The sequence below is a fragment of the Aegilops tauschii genome, chromosome 3, assembly GCF_002575655.3.
Source record: "Aegilops tauschii subsp. strangulata cultivar AL8/78 chromosome 3, Aet v6.0, whole genome shotgun sequence".
Lineage (NCBI taxonomy): Eukaryota > Viridiplantae > Streptophyta > Magnoliopsida > Poales > Poaceae > Aegilops > Aegilops tauschii.
The window spans coordinates 249,452,778-249,469,291 of NC_053037.3; the positions used below are offsets into that span (position 1 = coordinate 249,452,778).

At 42.5% G+C, this 16,514-nt stretch overlaps 1 pseudogene; it reads left to right on the top strand.

Moving 5' to 3' along the window:
- Positions 1 to 3,124: 3,124 nt before the first annotated feature.
- Positions 3,125 to 16,514, top strand: part of LOC141042875 (uncharacterized) — a 37,885-nt pseudogene continuing 24,495 nt past the window's right edge.

A 16,514-nucleotide genomic window follows, 5' to 3' on the forward strand; every position in this document is an offset into this window, starting at 1 on the left:
TAGGGCTGTTTTGAAGAATAATAAGAAAATGTGGGAAGAATGCTTGCCTCATATTGAGTTTGCTTATAATCGTTCATTGCATTCTACTACTAAGATGTGCCCTTTTGAAATTGTGTATGGTTTCCTACCTCGTGCACCTATTGATTTGTTGCCTCTTCCATCTTCGGAGAAGGTTAATTTTGATGCTATACAATGTGCTGAATCAATGTTAAAAATGCATGAGTTAACTAAGGAAAACATTGAGCGTATGAATGCTAAATATAAACTTGCTGGAGATAAGGGTAGAAAACATGTTGTGTTTGCACCTGGAGATCTTGTTTGGTTACATTTGCGTAAGGATATATTTCCTGATTTGCGCAAATCAAAGCTAATGCCACGTGCTGATGGTCCTTTTAAGGTGTTAGAGAAAATAAATGATAATGCATATAAACTTGAGCTGCCTGCAGATTTTGGGGTTAGTCCCACTTTTAACATTGCAGATTTGAAGCCTTATTTGGGTGAGGAAGATGAGCTTCCGTCGAGGACGACTTCATTTCAAGAAGGGGAGGATGATGAGGACATCAATACCATTGTTACACCCACAGCCCCTGCTGCTATACATACTGGACCAATTATAGAGCTCGCGCACGCCAATTAAATTACCAGGTACTTTTGTTTCTTGGTAATGATTCTAATGTTCATGAGAATATGATGCTGCCTAAATTGGATACATTTGTTTTGCTTACAAATGAAGGGCCTAGCTTTGAGAAGGATGAACATTGGAGCAAGAACAAGCATGGAGATGATAGCATGCGCATGGGGGACAAGAACGGAGTTACAAGTGATGATTCCAGGACGTTGAAGCCACCATAATGCGTGCATGAAGCCTTGGACGAAATATACAAGATGCTACTTCATAACTATCGTCCAGAGGCTATTCTAGGTGCTGCGTCACCTTATTATTGGGCCAGGCCCATGTAATTTCGAAATACATAAGTATAGGCTGTTTTTAGAGTCCGTATGTGTGGGGAAACAAGAGATAGGGTTGGTTTCGGACCCCTTCCTCAAGGGCCACGAAATTCCCCCCTCTTCCTCCATATATACAGCCCTTAGGGCGTCGTTTAGACTTTGGGTTTTGTTTAGATTAAAAGTTCGCCATAGCTGCAACTTCGCGTACTTCGGTTGTGTTCAGCGACCAGACAAAGGCGTCACAGAACTCCACCTTGATCAATAAAGCTTTCATCTTATATTCGCAATATCCAGATTGCAATCTCAGTTTCTTGCTTGTTCTTCGTTTGCTCGCAGGAAACAGACCCTCGTGGTCAGGTTGATCGTGCTCCGGCGTGGTCGATAACCTCTCGGAGTTGGTTTAGCAATTGCTAAGGCGCGACGTCCTCGCACGTTCGTAGTCGGATCGTCAAAGTCGACTTCCACCAAAGCGATATCCATCATCTCATCGAAAGACGGGACACCTTTGCCTCTATCACTTTCACTAGCTTTGCATGTGTTTGGTGGTCTGAACATTGTAGATTATATCCTGTTCCAGCTACTTGGGCTGCTTTGAAAACTGCTATGCGTACTCGTTGGGTTCCACCATATTATCAACGTGAATTACTTCAAAAATTGCAGCGTTTAAGACAAGGGAAAAATTTTGTAGAAGAATATTATCAAGAATTACAAACTGGCATGATTAGATGTGGTATTGTTGAGGAGAATGAAGCTATGCTTGCACGTTTTATGGGTGGATTAAATAAAGAGATTCAGACCATTCTAGAGTATAAGGATTATAATAATATCACTCGTTTATTCCATCTTGCTTGTAAAGCTGAACGTGAAGTGCAGGATCGACAGCCATTGGCACGAACTAACTTTTCTGCAGGTTGACCTTCATCATGGACACCGCGTGCATTTTCTACTTCCACTTCACCATCACCTCCATCAGGTGCCACCTCCAGCCGTGATACAAGAAAGCAGGCACAACCACCACCACTCTCTGCCAAGAGCACACCTGCCGGGCCTGCGCAGAGCTCTTCTTCTTCCATGGCATCGACAGGGCACACAAGTGATATTATTTGTCGTCGTTGTAAGGGAAGAGGACATTTTGCGAGAGAATGCAAATCTCAGCGTGTAATGATTGCTACTGAGGATGGTGGGTATGAGTCCGCTAGTGACTATGATGAGGAGACTTTGGCTCTTATTACCCGTGAAGAACATGGTGGAGATGATTCTGAAAATGAGACGCAATACATGGCTCCTGAAGACGCTGACAGGTATGAATGTTTAGTTGCTCAACGTGTTTTGAGTGTGCAGGTCACACAAGCAGAGCAAAATCAGAGGCATAATTTGTTCCATACAAAGGGAGTTGTGAAGGAACGTTCTGTTCGCGTCATCATAGATGGAGGGAGCTGTAACAACTTGGCTAGCATGGAGATGGTGGAGAAGCTATCTCTCACCACAAGACCACATCCACATCCTTACTACATCCAATGGTTCAACAACAGCGGCAAGGTTAAGGTAACACGTACTGTTCGTGTGCATTTTAGTATCTCTACATATGCTGATTATGTTGATTGTAATGTGGTACCCATGCAAGCATGTTCCTTATTACTAGGTAGACCATGGCAATTTGATAAAAATTATGTACACCATGGTAGAAACAATCAGTATACTCTTGTTCATAAGGATAAAATATTACTTTGCTTCCTATGACTCCTGATTCCATTTTGAAAGATGACATTAATAGAGCTAATAAAGCAAAACAGGAGAAAAATAAGAGTGAAAATCAGATTGTGGCAAATGAATTTGCGCAACAAATGAAACCTAATAATAAACCATCTAGTGTTGTTTCTGAAATTAAATTGAAAAGTGCATGTTTACTTGCCACAAAATCTGATATTGATGAGCTAGATTTCAGCAAATCTGTTTGCTATGCTTTTGTGTGCAAAGAGGCATTATTTTCATTCGAGGACGTGCCTTCCTCTTTGCCCCTGCTGTCACTAACATTTTGCAGGAGTTCGCTGACGTCTTCCCACAAGACGTGCCACCGGGATTACCACCTATTCGAGGGATTGAGCATCAAATTGACTTAATTCCCGGTGCATCGCTACCCAACCGTGCACCATACCGTACCAATCCAGAGGAGACGATGGAGATTATGCGTTAAGTACAGGAGCTGCTCGACAAAGGTTATATACGCGAATCTATTAGTCCTTGTGCTGTTCCTATTATACTAGTGCCTAAAAAGGATGGTACGTCGCGTATGTGTGTTGATTGTAGAGACATTAATAATATTACTATTCGTTATCGTCATCCTTTTCCTAGGCTAGATGATATGCTTGATGAATTGAGTGGCTCTACAATATTCTCCAAAGTTGATTTGCGTAGTGGATACCATCAAATTCGTATGAAATTGGGAGATGAATGGAAAACTGCATTTAAAACTAAGTTTGGTTTATATGAGTGGTTAGTCATGCCTTTTGGGTTAACTAATGCACCTAGTACTTTCATGAGACTAATGAACGATGTTTTACGTGCTTTCATTGGACGATTTGTGGTAGTCTATTTTGATGATATACTGATTTATAGCAAATCTTTGGAAGAACATTTGGAACATTTACGTGCTGTTTTTATTGCTCTACGTGATGCACGTTTGTTTGGTAACCTTGGGAAGTGCACCTTTTGCACCGGCCGAGTATCTTTTCTTGGCTATGTTGTTACTCCACAGGGAATTGAAGTTGATAAAGCCAAGATTGAAGCTATTGAGAGTTGGCCGCACCCAAAACGGTCACACAAGTGCGGAGTTTTCTTGGACTCGCTGGTTTCTATAGGCGTTTTGTGAGAGATTTTAGCACCATTGCTGCACCTCTCAACGAGCTTACAAAGAAGGATGTGCCTTTTGTTTGGGGTACCGCACAGGAAGAAGCCTTCACGGTATTGAAAGATAAGTTGACACATGCTCCTTTACTCCAACTTCCTGATTTTAATAAGACTTTTGAGCTTGAATGTGATGCTAGTGGAATTGGATTAGGAGGTGTGTTATTACAAGATGGCAAACCTGTTGCATACTTTTCTGAAAAATTGAGTGGGCCTAGTCTGAATTATTCTACTTATGATAAAGAACTATATGCTCTTGTTCGGACTTTAGAAACATGGCAACATTATTTATGGCCCAAAGAATTTGTTATACATTCTGATCATGAATCTTTGAAACATATTAAAAGTCAAGCTAAACTGAATCGTAGACATGCTAAATGGGTTGAATTCATTGAAACTTTCCCTTATGTCATTAAACACAAGAAGGGTAAAGAAAATGTTATTGCTGATGCATTGTCTCGTCGCTATACTATGCTTTCACAACTTGACTTCAAAATATTTGGTTTGGAGACCATCAAAGATCAATATGTGCATGATGCTGATTTTAAAGATGTATTGCAGAATTGTAAAGAAGGAAGAACCTGGAACAAGTTTGTCATTAATGATGGATTTGTGTTCCGTGCTAACAAGCTATGCATTCCAGCTAGCTCTCTTCGTCTTTTGTTGTTGCAGGAGGCGCATGGAGGAGGATTAATGGGACACTTTGGCGTGAAGAAGACGGCGGACGTACTTGCTACACATTTCTTTTGGCCAAAGATGAGACGGGATGTTGAGCGTTTTGTTGCTCGCTGCACTACATGTCAAAAAGCTAAGTCACGACTCAATCCTCATGGTTTATATATGCCTTTGCCTGTACCTAGTGTTCCTTGGGAGGATATATCTATGGACTTTGTTTTAGGTTTACCTCGAACAAAGAAGGGGAGGGATAGCATATTTGTTGTCGTGGATAGATTCTCGAAAATGGCACACTTTATACCATGTCATAAAAGCGATGATGCTGTTAATGTTGCTGATTTGTTTTTTCGTGAAATTATTCGCTTGCATGGTGTGCCAAATACTATTGTTTCAGATCGTGATACTAAATTTCTTAGCCACTTTTGGAGATGTTTATGGGCTAAGTTGGGGACTAAACTGCTTTTTAGTACTACTTGTCACCCCCAAACTGATGGACAAACTGAAGTAGTCAATAGAACATTGTCTACTATGCTTAGGGCTGTTTTGAAGAATAATAAGAAAATGTGGGAAGAATGCTTGCCTCATATTGAGTTTGCTTATAATCGTTCATTGCATTCTACTACTAAGATGTGCCCTTTTGAAATTGTGTATGGTTTCCTACCTCGTGCACCTATTGATTTGTTGCCTCTTCCATCTTCGGAGAAGGTTAATTTTGATGCTAAACAACGTGCTGAATTGATCTTAAAAATGCATGAGTTAACTAAGGAAAACATTGAGCGTATGAATGCTAAATATAAACTTGCTGGAGATAAGGGTAGAAAACATGTTGTGTTTGCACCTGGAGATCTTGTTTGGTTACATTTGCGTAAGGATAGATTTCCTGATTTGCGCAAATCAAAGCTAATGCCACGTGCTGATGGTCCTTTTAAGGTGTTAGAGAAAATAAATGATAATGCATATAAACTTGAGCTGCCTGCAGATTTTGGGGTTAGTCCCACTTTTAACATTGCAGATTTGAAGCCGTATTTGGGTGAGGAAGATGAGCTTCCGTCGAGGACGACTTCATTTCAAGAAGGGGAGGATGATGAGGACATCAATACCATTGTTACACCCACAGGCCCTGCTGCTATACATACTGGACCAATTACTAGAGCTCGCGCACGCCAATTAAATTACCAGGTACTTTCGTTTCTTGGTAATGATTCTAATGTTCATGAGAATATGATGCTGCCTAAATTGGATACATTTGTTTTGCTTACAAATGAAGGGCCTAGCTTTGAGAAGGATGAACATTGGAGCAAGAACAAGCATGGAGATGATGGCATGCGCATGGGGAACAAGAACGGAGTTACAAGTGATGATTTCAGGACGTTGAAGCCACCATAATGCGTGCATGAAGCCTTGGACGAAATATACAAGATGCTACTTCATAACTTTCGTCCAGAGGCTATTCTAGGTGCTGCGTCACCTTATTATTGGGCCAGGCCCATGTAATTTCGAAATACATAAGTATAGGCTGTTTTTAGAGTCCGTATGTGTGGGGAAACAAGAGATAGGGTTGGTTTCGGACCCCTTCCTCAAGGGCCACGAAATTCCCCCCTCTTCCTCCATATATACAGCCCTTAGGGCGTCGTTTAGACTTTGGGTTTTGTTTAGATTAAAAGTTCGCCATAGCTGCAACTTCGCGTACTTCGTTTGTGTTCAGCGACCAGACAAAGGCGTCACAGAACTCCACCTTGATCAATAAAGCTTTCATCTTATATTCGCAATATCCAGATTGCAATCTCAGTTCCTTGCTTGTTCTTCGTTTGCTCGCAGGAAATAGACCCTCGTGGTCAGGTTGATCGTGCTCCGGCGTGGTCGATAACCTCTCGGAGTTGGTTTAGCGATTGCTAAGGCGCGACGTCCTCGCACGTTCGTAGTCGGATCGTCAAAGTCGACTTCCATCAAAGCGATATTCATCATCTCATCGAAAGACGGGACACCTTTGCCTCTATCAGTTTTTGAAGCAATTCACGTTGATAATATGGTGGAACCCAACGAGTACGCATAGCAGTTTTCAAAGCAGCCCAAGTAGCTGGAATAGGATATAATCTACAATGTTCAGACCACCATACACATGCAAAACTAGTGAAAGCACAAACAGCAGCAGCAACCCGTCTCTCCTCGGGATATTGTAAACATGTAAAACGTTGTTCAGTTTCTAACTCCCAAGTAAGATATACATCAGGAATGTATCTACCCTCAAACGGTGGAATATTCAGTTTATGTTTAGGAACATGGTCATGATCTCGTACCTGAGGTGGTGGTGCAGGCCTACCGTTGCGAATATATACCTGAGGTCGACCTGCGGGAGGTGGTGCTGGTGGCTGCACGTAGTTCTAATTTTGATCAACCTCATTCTCATAATCGCCCGCATAATCGTCATCCTCCTCAGCCGCCGCGGTAGCAGGAGCCAAAGAAGCATCAACAGTAGGTGCAGCGGCACCCGAATTTTGACCAGTCTCAATTGGAACGCGCTGTGCTCGTCCCACTTGATTTGGAAGGCGGCGTTGGAGATGTGGTTGTTGTTGTTGTAGAGGTGCGACAGGTGCAGCCGGTGGTGGTTGGGGAAGACGCTTGAGCAATTCATTAAACCTGTTATCCAGCTTTGTCTCAAACGACTTCTCCACGGCATCTATCTTCTCCATAGCCTCTTCAAATCTGTTTAGCACATCTCCCACCTGGCCACTCATCATTTGCTGAAATTTATCATGCAACCCCTTGTTCGTCATGTTCTCCCAATCAGTCTCATCGGCTTGTGATCCTGCCATGGTTAGCAGCAATAGAAACACAAAAGAATATGATCCTACAGACTACTAGGAAGTGGTGGTGATGGTGGTGTGTCACAAATCCTTCAAGCGAATCTCAAATTCTTACCAGTTCTTACCCAGCAGCAGGTGGTGATCGGCAACCGTTGTAGTCAAAACTCTCAAAGTGCTTGGATAGCGCGATTACCAGGGAGAGTCAAACGCATGACGTAGATGTGTGTGGAGCTGGGAAGGCTTATAATATGGTAGCAAAAAGGGTCAGCAATAATCAATTCAGATATGCAAAGTTGAATAAACGCTCAACGACGGTACTGTGCTGGTCCTAGGCTAGACCGTGCTAGAGACGCGAGCCTAGAACACTAACAAAATCACGGTGCTGCACGTAAACAAGGGAGGAGCACACTCTGAATTTTTTTCACTTATATTTTTTTGCACTTTTTTCCCTCTTTTTTTTCTTTTTTTTGCTCGGCAACAATTTTTTTTCGAAAAAGTCTACAAATGGTCTAAAAACTGCCTAGCCAGAATTTTCCAGACTTAGTTTTTTTTTTGAAACTGGAACTATTTTTCTACTGCGGGTAACACAAAAGTTTGGGAGTCCTTCTCTGTCCCGACTCGGAGTATGGCGTGATCTGGAAATCCAAAACAAAGTAACAAAATACTGGACTTGGACTGGTGGCGGAGATGAATTTGGTGGAACTCGGACTGGTGGCGGATATATGTTGCAGGTGTACTCGGATTGGCGTGATGGCAGCGGATATGTGGTGGCGTATATGGACTCGGATTGGCGGTGAATATGTGGTGGTGGTATATGGCAACGGCGATGAAGTTGGTGCGGTGGTGGTATATGGCAGCAGCGATGATGATGATGCGGTAGTGATATATGGCAGCGGCGACGTGACAACCTGTGAACAGAACTCGAAACTCTAAAGGACTAGACGCTAAGACCAGCAACTTGACACGACGATGCAACCGCAAATTCAACAAAGCAAACACAGAAAAGATTATGCAAAGGCTCAGATTGGTTCGGATAGGATGAACTAACCCTAAATTTTTTTTTTTTGGCTTTTTCGTGGACTATAGGTATGAAGAACAAACTCGATCTAAACTACGAAAAACCGTAAAATCTCACCGAGCAACCTGGAAAACCACTTGATAGAGGCAAAGGTGTCCCGTCTTTCGATGAGATGATGGATATCGCTTTGGTGGAAGTCGACTTTTGACGATACGACTACGAACGTGCGATGACATCGCGCCTTAGCAATCGCTAAACCAACTCCGAGAGGTCATTGACCACGCCGGAGCACGATCAACCTGACCACGAGGGTTTGTTTCCTGCGAGAAAACGAAGAACAAGCAAGAAACTGAGATTGCAATCTGGATATTGCGAATATAAGATGAAAGCTTTATTGATCAAGGTGGGGTTCTGTGACGCCTTTGTCTGGTCGTTGAACACAAACGAAGTACGCGAAGTTGCAGCTATGGCGAACTTTTAATCTAAACAAAACCCAAAGTCTAAACGACGCCCTAAGGGCTGTATATATGGAGGAAGAGGGGGGAATTTCGTGGCCCTTGGGGAAGGGGTCCGAAACCAACCCTATCTCTTGTTTCCCCACACGTACGGACTCTAAAAACAGCCTATACTCAAGTATTTCGAAATTACATGGGCCTGGCTGATGAGGACATCAATACAATTATTACACCCACAGGCCCTGCTGCTATACATACTGGACCAATTACTAGAGCTCGCGCACGCCAATTAAATTACCAGGTACTTTCGTTTCTTGCTAATGATTCTAATGTTCATGAGAATATGATGCTGCCTAAATTGGATACATTTGTTTTGCTTACAAATGAAGGGCCTAGCTTTGAGAAGGATGAACATTGGAGCAAGAACAAGCATGGAGATGATGGCATGCGCATGGGGAACAAGAACGGAGTTACAAGTGATGATTTCAGGACGTTGAAGCCACCATAATGCGTGCATGAAGCCTTGGACGAAATATACAAGATGCTACTTCATAACTTTCGTCCAGAGGCTATTCTAGGTGCTGCGTCACCTTATTATTGGGCCAGGCCCATGTAATTTCGAAATACATATGTATAGGCTGTTTTTAGAGTCCGTATGTGTGGGGAAACAAGAGATAGGTTTGGTTTCGGACCCCTTCCTCAAGGGCCACGAAATTCCCCCCCCTCTTCCTCCATATATACAGCCCTTAGGGCGTCGTTTAGACTTTGGGTTTTGTTTAGATTAAAAGTTCGCCATAGCTGCAACTTCGCGTACTTCGTTTGTGTTCAGCGACCAGACAAAGGCGTCACAGAACCCCACCTTGATCAATAAAGCTTTCATCTTATATTCGCAATATCCAGATTGCAATCTCAGTTTCTTGCCTGTTCTTCGTTGCTCGCAGGAAACAGACCCTCGTGGTCAGGTTGATCGTGCTCCGGCGTGGTCGATAACCTCTCGGAGTTGGTTTAGCGATTGCTAAGGCGCGACGTCCTCGCACGTTCGTAGTCGGATCGTCAAAGTCGACTTCCATCAAAGCGATATTCATCATCTCATCGAAAGACGGGACACCTTTGCCTCTATCAAGTGGTATCAGATTTCCAGGTTGCTCGGTGAGATTTTACAGTTTTTCGTAGGTTAGATCGAGTCTGTTCTTCATACCTACAGTCCACGAAAAAGCCACAAAAAAAAATTAGGGTTAGTTCATCATATCCGAACCAATCTGAGCCTTTGCATAATCTTTTTAGGGTTTTTGCTTTGTTGAATTTGCGGTTGCATCGTCGTGTCAAGTTGCTGGTCTTAGAGTCTAGTCTTTTAGAGTTTCGAGTTCTGGTCATAAGTTGTCACGCCGCCGCCGCACCATCATCATCGCCTTGCCATCTACCACCATTGCTTATCCGCCACCGCTTTGAATCCGTATCCATATACCACCACCGCTGCCATATACTACCGCCATATATCCACCACCAATCCGAGTTCTTTTCATAGTCGGTTTGTTTTAGAGATCCATATATTTTCCGTTTCGTGTTTCCTTGCCTGAGTAGGTCTCGGAAAAAAAAAAGAGTCTGGAGACCCCCGGGCAGTTTTTAGGCCAAAATTTCGGCAACCAAAAATATTTTTTCCCTATCCTATTTTTAGGCCCCGGGTAGTGTTTTGAGACACTCGCCATCATAGTGATTTTTTGTCGCACTTTTTCGTCGTCGCTGCCCTGATTTTCGAAAAAAAAATAGTCAAAAAATTTTGTGCCCATCCTGTCAGTTTGACCTGGGAAGAGTTTTGAGACACTCGCCATTATAGTGATTTTTTTCGCAAAAAAAAAAAAAAGGAGGAGCGCAAAAAAAAAAAAAAAAGAGCGCAAAAAAAAAAAAAGAGCGAAAAAAAAAATTCCTGAGTGTGCTTTTCCCTTGTTTACGTGCAGCGCCGTGATTTTGTTAGTGTTCTAGGCTCGCGTCTCTAGCACGGTCTAGCCTAGGACCAGCACAGTACCGTCGTTGAGCGTTTATTCAACTTTGCATCTCTGAATTGATTATTGCTTACCATTTTGCTACCATATTATAAGCCTTCCCAGCTCCACCTAAGTCTACATCGTGCGTTTGACTCTCCCTGGTAATCGCTATATCCAAGCTTTGAGAGTTTTTGACTACAACGGTTGCCGATCACCACCTGCTGCTGGGTAAGAACTGGTAAGAATTTGAGATTCGCTTGAAGGTTTTGTGACACACCACCATCCCACCACTTCTAGTAGTCTGCAGGATCATATTCTTTTGTGTTTCTATTACTGCTAACCATGGCAGGTTCACAAGCCGATGAGACTGATTGGGCGAACATGACGAACAAGGAGTTGCATGATAAATTTCAGCAAATGATGAGTGGCCAGGTGGGAGATGTGCTAAACAGATTTGAAGAGGCTATGGAGAAGATAGATGCCGTGGAGAAGTCGTTTGAGACAAAGCTGGATAACAAGTTTACTGAATTACTAAAGCGTCTTCCCCAACCACCACCGGCTGCACATGTCGCACCTCTACAACAACAACAACAACCACATCTCCAACGCCGCCTTCCAAATCAAGTGGGACGGGCACAACGCGTTCCAATTGAGATTGGTCAAAATTCGGGTGCTGTTGTCCCTACTGTTGATGCTTCTTTGGCTCCTGCTCCTGCGGCGGCTGAGGAGGATGACGATTATGCGGGCGATTATGAGGATGAGGTTGATCAAAATCAGAACTACGTGCAGCCACCAGCACCACCACCAGCAGGTCGACCTCAGGTATATATTCGCAACGGTAGGCCGGCACCACCACCTCAGGTACGAGATCATGACCATCTCCCTAAACTGAAATTGAATATTCCACCATTTGAGGGTAGATATGTTCCTGATATATATCTTACTTGGGAGTTAGAAACTGAACAACGATTTACATGTTTACAATATCCTGAGGAGAGACGTGTTCCTGCTGCTGTTTGTGCTTTCACTAGCTTTGCATGTGTTTGGTGGTCTGAACATTGTAGATTATATCCTGTTCCAGCTACTTGGGCTGCTTTGAAAACTGCTATGCGTACTCGTTGGGTTCCAGCATATTATCAACGTGAATTACTTAAAAAATTGCAGCGTTTAAGACAAGGAAAAAATTCTATAGAAGAATATTATCAGGAATTACAAACTGGCATGATTAGATGTGGTATTGTTGAGGAGAATGAAGCTATGCTTGCACGTTTTATGGGTGGATTAAATAAAGAGATTCAGACCATTCTAGAGTATAAGGATTATAATAATATCACTCGTTTATTCCATCTTGCTTGTAAAGCTGAACGTGAAGTGCAGGATCGACAGCCATTGGCGCGAACTAACTTTTCTGCAGGTCGACCTTCATCATGGACACCGCGTGCATCTTCTACTTCCACTTCACCATCACCTCCATCAGGTGCCACCTCCAGCCGTGATACAAGAAAGCATGCACAACCACCACTCTCTGCCAAGAGCACACCTGCCGGGCCTGTGCAGAGCTCTTCTTCTTCCATGGCATCGACAGGGCACACAAGTGATATTATTTGTCGTCGTTGTAAGGGAAGAGGACATTTTGCGAGAGAATGCAAATCTCAGCGTGTCATGATTGCTACTGAGGATGGTGGGTATGAGTCCGCTAGTGACTATGATGAGGAGACTTTGGCTCTTATTACACGTGAAGAACATGGTGGAGATGATTCTGAAAATGAGACGCAATACATGGCTCCTGAAGCCGCTGACCGGTATGAATGTTTAGTTGCTCAACGTGTTTTGAGTGTGCAGGTCACACAAGCAGAGCAAAATCAGAGGCATAATTTGTTCCATACAAAGGGAGTTGTGAAGGAACGTTCTGTTCGCGTCATCATAGATGGAGGGAGCTGTAACAACTTGGCTAGCATGGAGATGGTGGAGAAGCTATCTCTCACCACAAGACCACATCCACATCCTTACTACATCCAATGGTTCAACAACAGCGGCAAGGTTAAGGTAACACGTACTGTTCGTGTGCATTTTAGTATCTCTACATATGCTGATTATGTTGATTGTGATGTGGTACCCATGCAAGCATGTTCCTTATTACTAGGTAGACCATGGCAATTTGATAAAAATTCTGTACACCATGGTAGAAACAATCAGTATACTCTTGTTCATAAGGATAAAAATATTACTTTGCTTCCTATGACTCCTGATTCCATTTTGAAAGATGACATTAATAGAGCTAATAAAGCAAAACAGGAGAAAACTAAGAGTGAAAATCAGATTGTGGCAAAGGAATTTGAGCAACAAATGAAACCTAATAATAAACCATCTAGTGTTGTTTCTGAAATTAAATTGAAAAGTGCATGTTTACTTGCCACAAAATCTGATATTGATGAACTAGATTTCAGCAAATCTGTTTGCTATGCTTTTGTGTGCAAAGAGGCATTATTTTCATTCGAGGACGTGCCTTCCTCTTTGCCCCCTGCTGTCACTCACATTTTGCAGGAGTTCGCTGACGTCTTCCCACAAGACGTGCCACCGGGATTACCACCTATTCGAGGGATTGACCATCAAATTGACTTAATTCCCGGTGCATCGCTACCCAACCGTGCACCATACCGTACCAATCCAGAGGAGACGAAGGAGATTATGCGTCAAGTACAGGAGCTGCTCGACAAAGGTTATATACGCGAATCTCTTAGTCCTTGTGCTGTTCCTATTATACTCGTGCCGAAAAAGGATGGTACGTCGCGTATGTGTGTTGATTGTAGAGGCATTAATAATATTACTATTCGTTATCGTCATCCTATTCCTAGGCTCGATGATATGCTTGATGAATTGAGTGGCTCTACAATATTCTCCAAAGTTGATTTGCGTAGTGGATACCATCAAATTCGTATGAAATTGGGAGATGAATGGAAAACTGCATTTAAAACTAAGTTTGGTTTATATGAGTGGTTAGTCATGCCTTTTGGGTTAACTAATGCACCTAGTACTTTCATGAGACTAATGAACGAAGTTTTACGTGCTTTCATTGGACGATTTGTGGTGGTCTATTTTGATGATATACTGATTTATAGCAAATCTTTGGAAGAACATTTGGAACATTTACGTGCTGTTTTTATTGCTCTACGTGATGCACGTTTGTTTGGTAACCTTGGGAAGTGCACCTTTTGCACCGACCGAGTATCTTTTCTTGGCTATGTTGTTACTCCACAGGGAATTGAAGTTGATAAAGCTAAGATTGAAGCTATTGAGAGTTGGCCGCAGCCCAAAACGGTCACACAAGTGCGGAGTTTTCTTGGACTCGCTGGTTTCTATAGGCGTTTTGTGAGAGATTTTAGCACCATTGCTGCACCTCTCAACGAGCTTACAAAGAAGGATGTGCCTTTTGTTTGGGGTACCGCACAGGAAGAAGCCTTCACGGTATTGAAAGATAAGTTGACACATGCTCCTTTACTCCAACTTCCTGATTTTAATAAGACTTTTGAGCTTGAATGTGATGCTAGTGGCATTGGATTAGGAGGTGTGTTATTACAAGATGGCAAACCTGTTGCATACTTTTCTGAAAAATTGAGTGGGCCTAGTCTGAATTATTCTACTTATGATAAAGAACTATATGCTCTTGTTCGGACTTTAGAAACATGGCAACATTATTTATGGCCCAAAGAATTTGTTATACATTCTGATCATGAATCTTTGAAACATATTAAAAGTCAAGCTAAACTGAATCGTAGACATGCTAAATGGGTTGAATTCATTGAAACTTTCCCTTATGTCATTAAACACAAGAAGGGTAAAGAAAATGTTATTGCTGATGCATTGTCTCGTCGCTATACTATGCTTTCACAACTTGACTTCAAAATATTTGGTTTGGAGACCATCAAAGATCAATATGTGCATGGTGCTGATTTTAAAGATGTATTGCAGAATTGTAAAGAAGGAAGAACCTGGAACAAGTTTGTCGTTAATGATGGATTTGTGTTCCGTGCTAACAAGCTATGCATTCCAGCTAGCTCTCTTCGTCTTTTGTTGTTGCAGGAGGCGCATGGAGGAGGATTAATGGGACACTTTGGCGTGAAGAAGACGGAGGACGTACTTGCTACACATTTCTTTTGGCCAAAGATGAGACGGGATGTTGAGCGTTTTGTTGCTCGCTGCACTACATGTCAAAAAGCTAAGTCACGACTCAATCCTCATGGTTTATATATGCCTTTGCCTGTACCTAGTGTTCCTTGGGAGGATATATCTATGGACTTTGTTTTAGGTTTACCTCGAACAAAGAAGGGGAGGGATAGCATATTTGTTGTCGTGGATAGATTCTCGAAAATGGCGCACTTTATACCATGTCATAAAAGCGATGATGCTGTTAATGTTGCTGATTTGTTCTTTCGTGAAATTATTCGCTTGCATGGTGTGCCAAATACTATTGTTTCAGATCGTGATACTAAATTTCTTAGCCACTTTTGGAGATGTTTATGGGCTAAGTTGGGGACTAAACTGCTTTTTAGTACTACTTGTCACCCCCAAACTGATGGACAAACTGAAGTAGTCAATAGAACATTGTCTACTATGCTTAGGGCTGTTTTGAAGAATAATAAGAAAATGTGGGAAGACTGCTTGCCTCATATTGAGTTTGCTTATAATCGTTCATTGCATTCTACTACTAAGATGTGCCCTTTTGAAATTGTGTATGGTTTCCTACCTCGTGCACCTATTGATTTGTTGCCTCTTCCATCTTCGGAGAAGGTTAATTTTGATGCTAAACAACGTGCTGAATTGATCTTAAAAATGCATGAGTTAACTAAGGAAAACATTGAGCGTATGAATGCTAAATATAAACTTGCTGGAGATAAGGGTAGAAAACATGTTGTGTTTGCACCTGGAGATCTTGTTTGGTTACATTTGCGTAAGGATAGATTTCCTGATTTGCGCAAATCAAAGCTAATGCCACGTGCTGATGGTCCTTTTAAGGTGTTAGAGAAAATAAATGATAATGCATATAAACTTGAGCTGCCTGCAGATTTTGGGGTTAGTCCCACTTTTAATATTGCAGATTTGAAGCCTTATTTGGGTGAGGAAGATGAGCTTCCGTCGAGGACGACTTCATTTCAAGAAGGGGAGGATGATGAGGACATCAATACAATTATTACACCCACAGGCCCTGCTGCTATACATACTGGACCAATTACTAGAGCTCGCGCACGCCAATTAAATTACCAGGTACTTTCGTTTCTTGCTAATGATTCTAATGTTCATGAGAATATGATGCTGCCTAAATTGGATACATTTGTTTTGCTTACAAATGAAGGGCCTAGCTTTGAGAAGGATGAACATTGGAGCAAGAACAAGCATGGAGATGATGGCATGCGCATGGGGAACAAGAACGGAGTTACAAGTGATGATTTCAGGACGTTGAAGCCACCATAATGCGTGCATGAAGCCTTGGACGAAATATACAAGATGCTACTTCATAACTTTCGTCCAGAGGCTATTCTAGGTGCTGCGTCACCTTATTATTGGGCCAGGCCCATGTAATTTCGAAATACATATGTATAGGCTGTTTTTAGAGTCCGTATGTGTGGGGAAACAAGAGATAGGGTTGGTTTCGGACCCCTTCCTCAAGGGCCACGAAATTCCCCCCCCCCCCCTCTTCCTCCATATATACAGCCCTTAGGGCGTCGTTTAG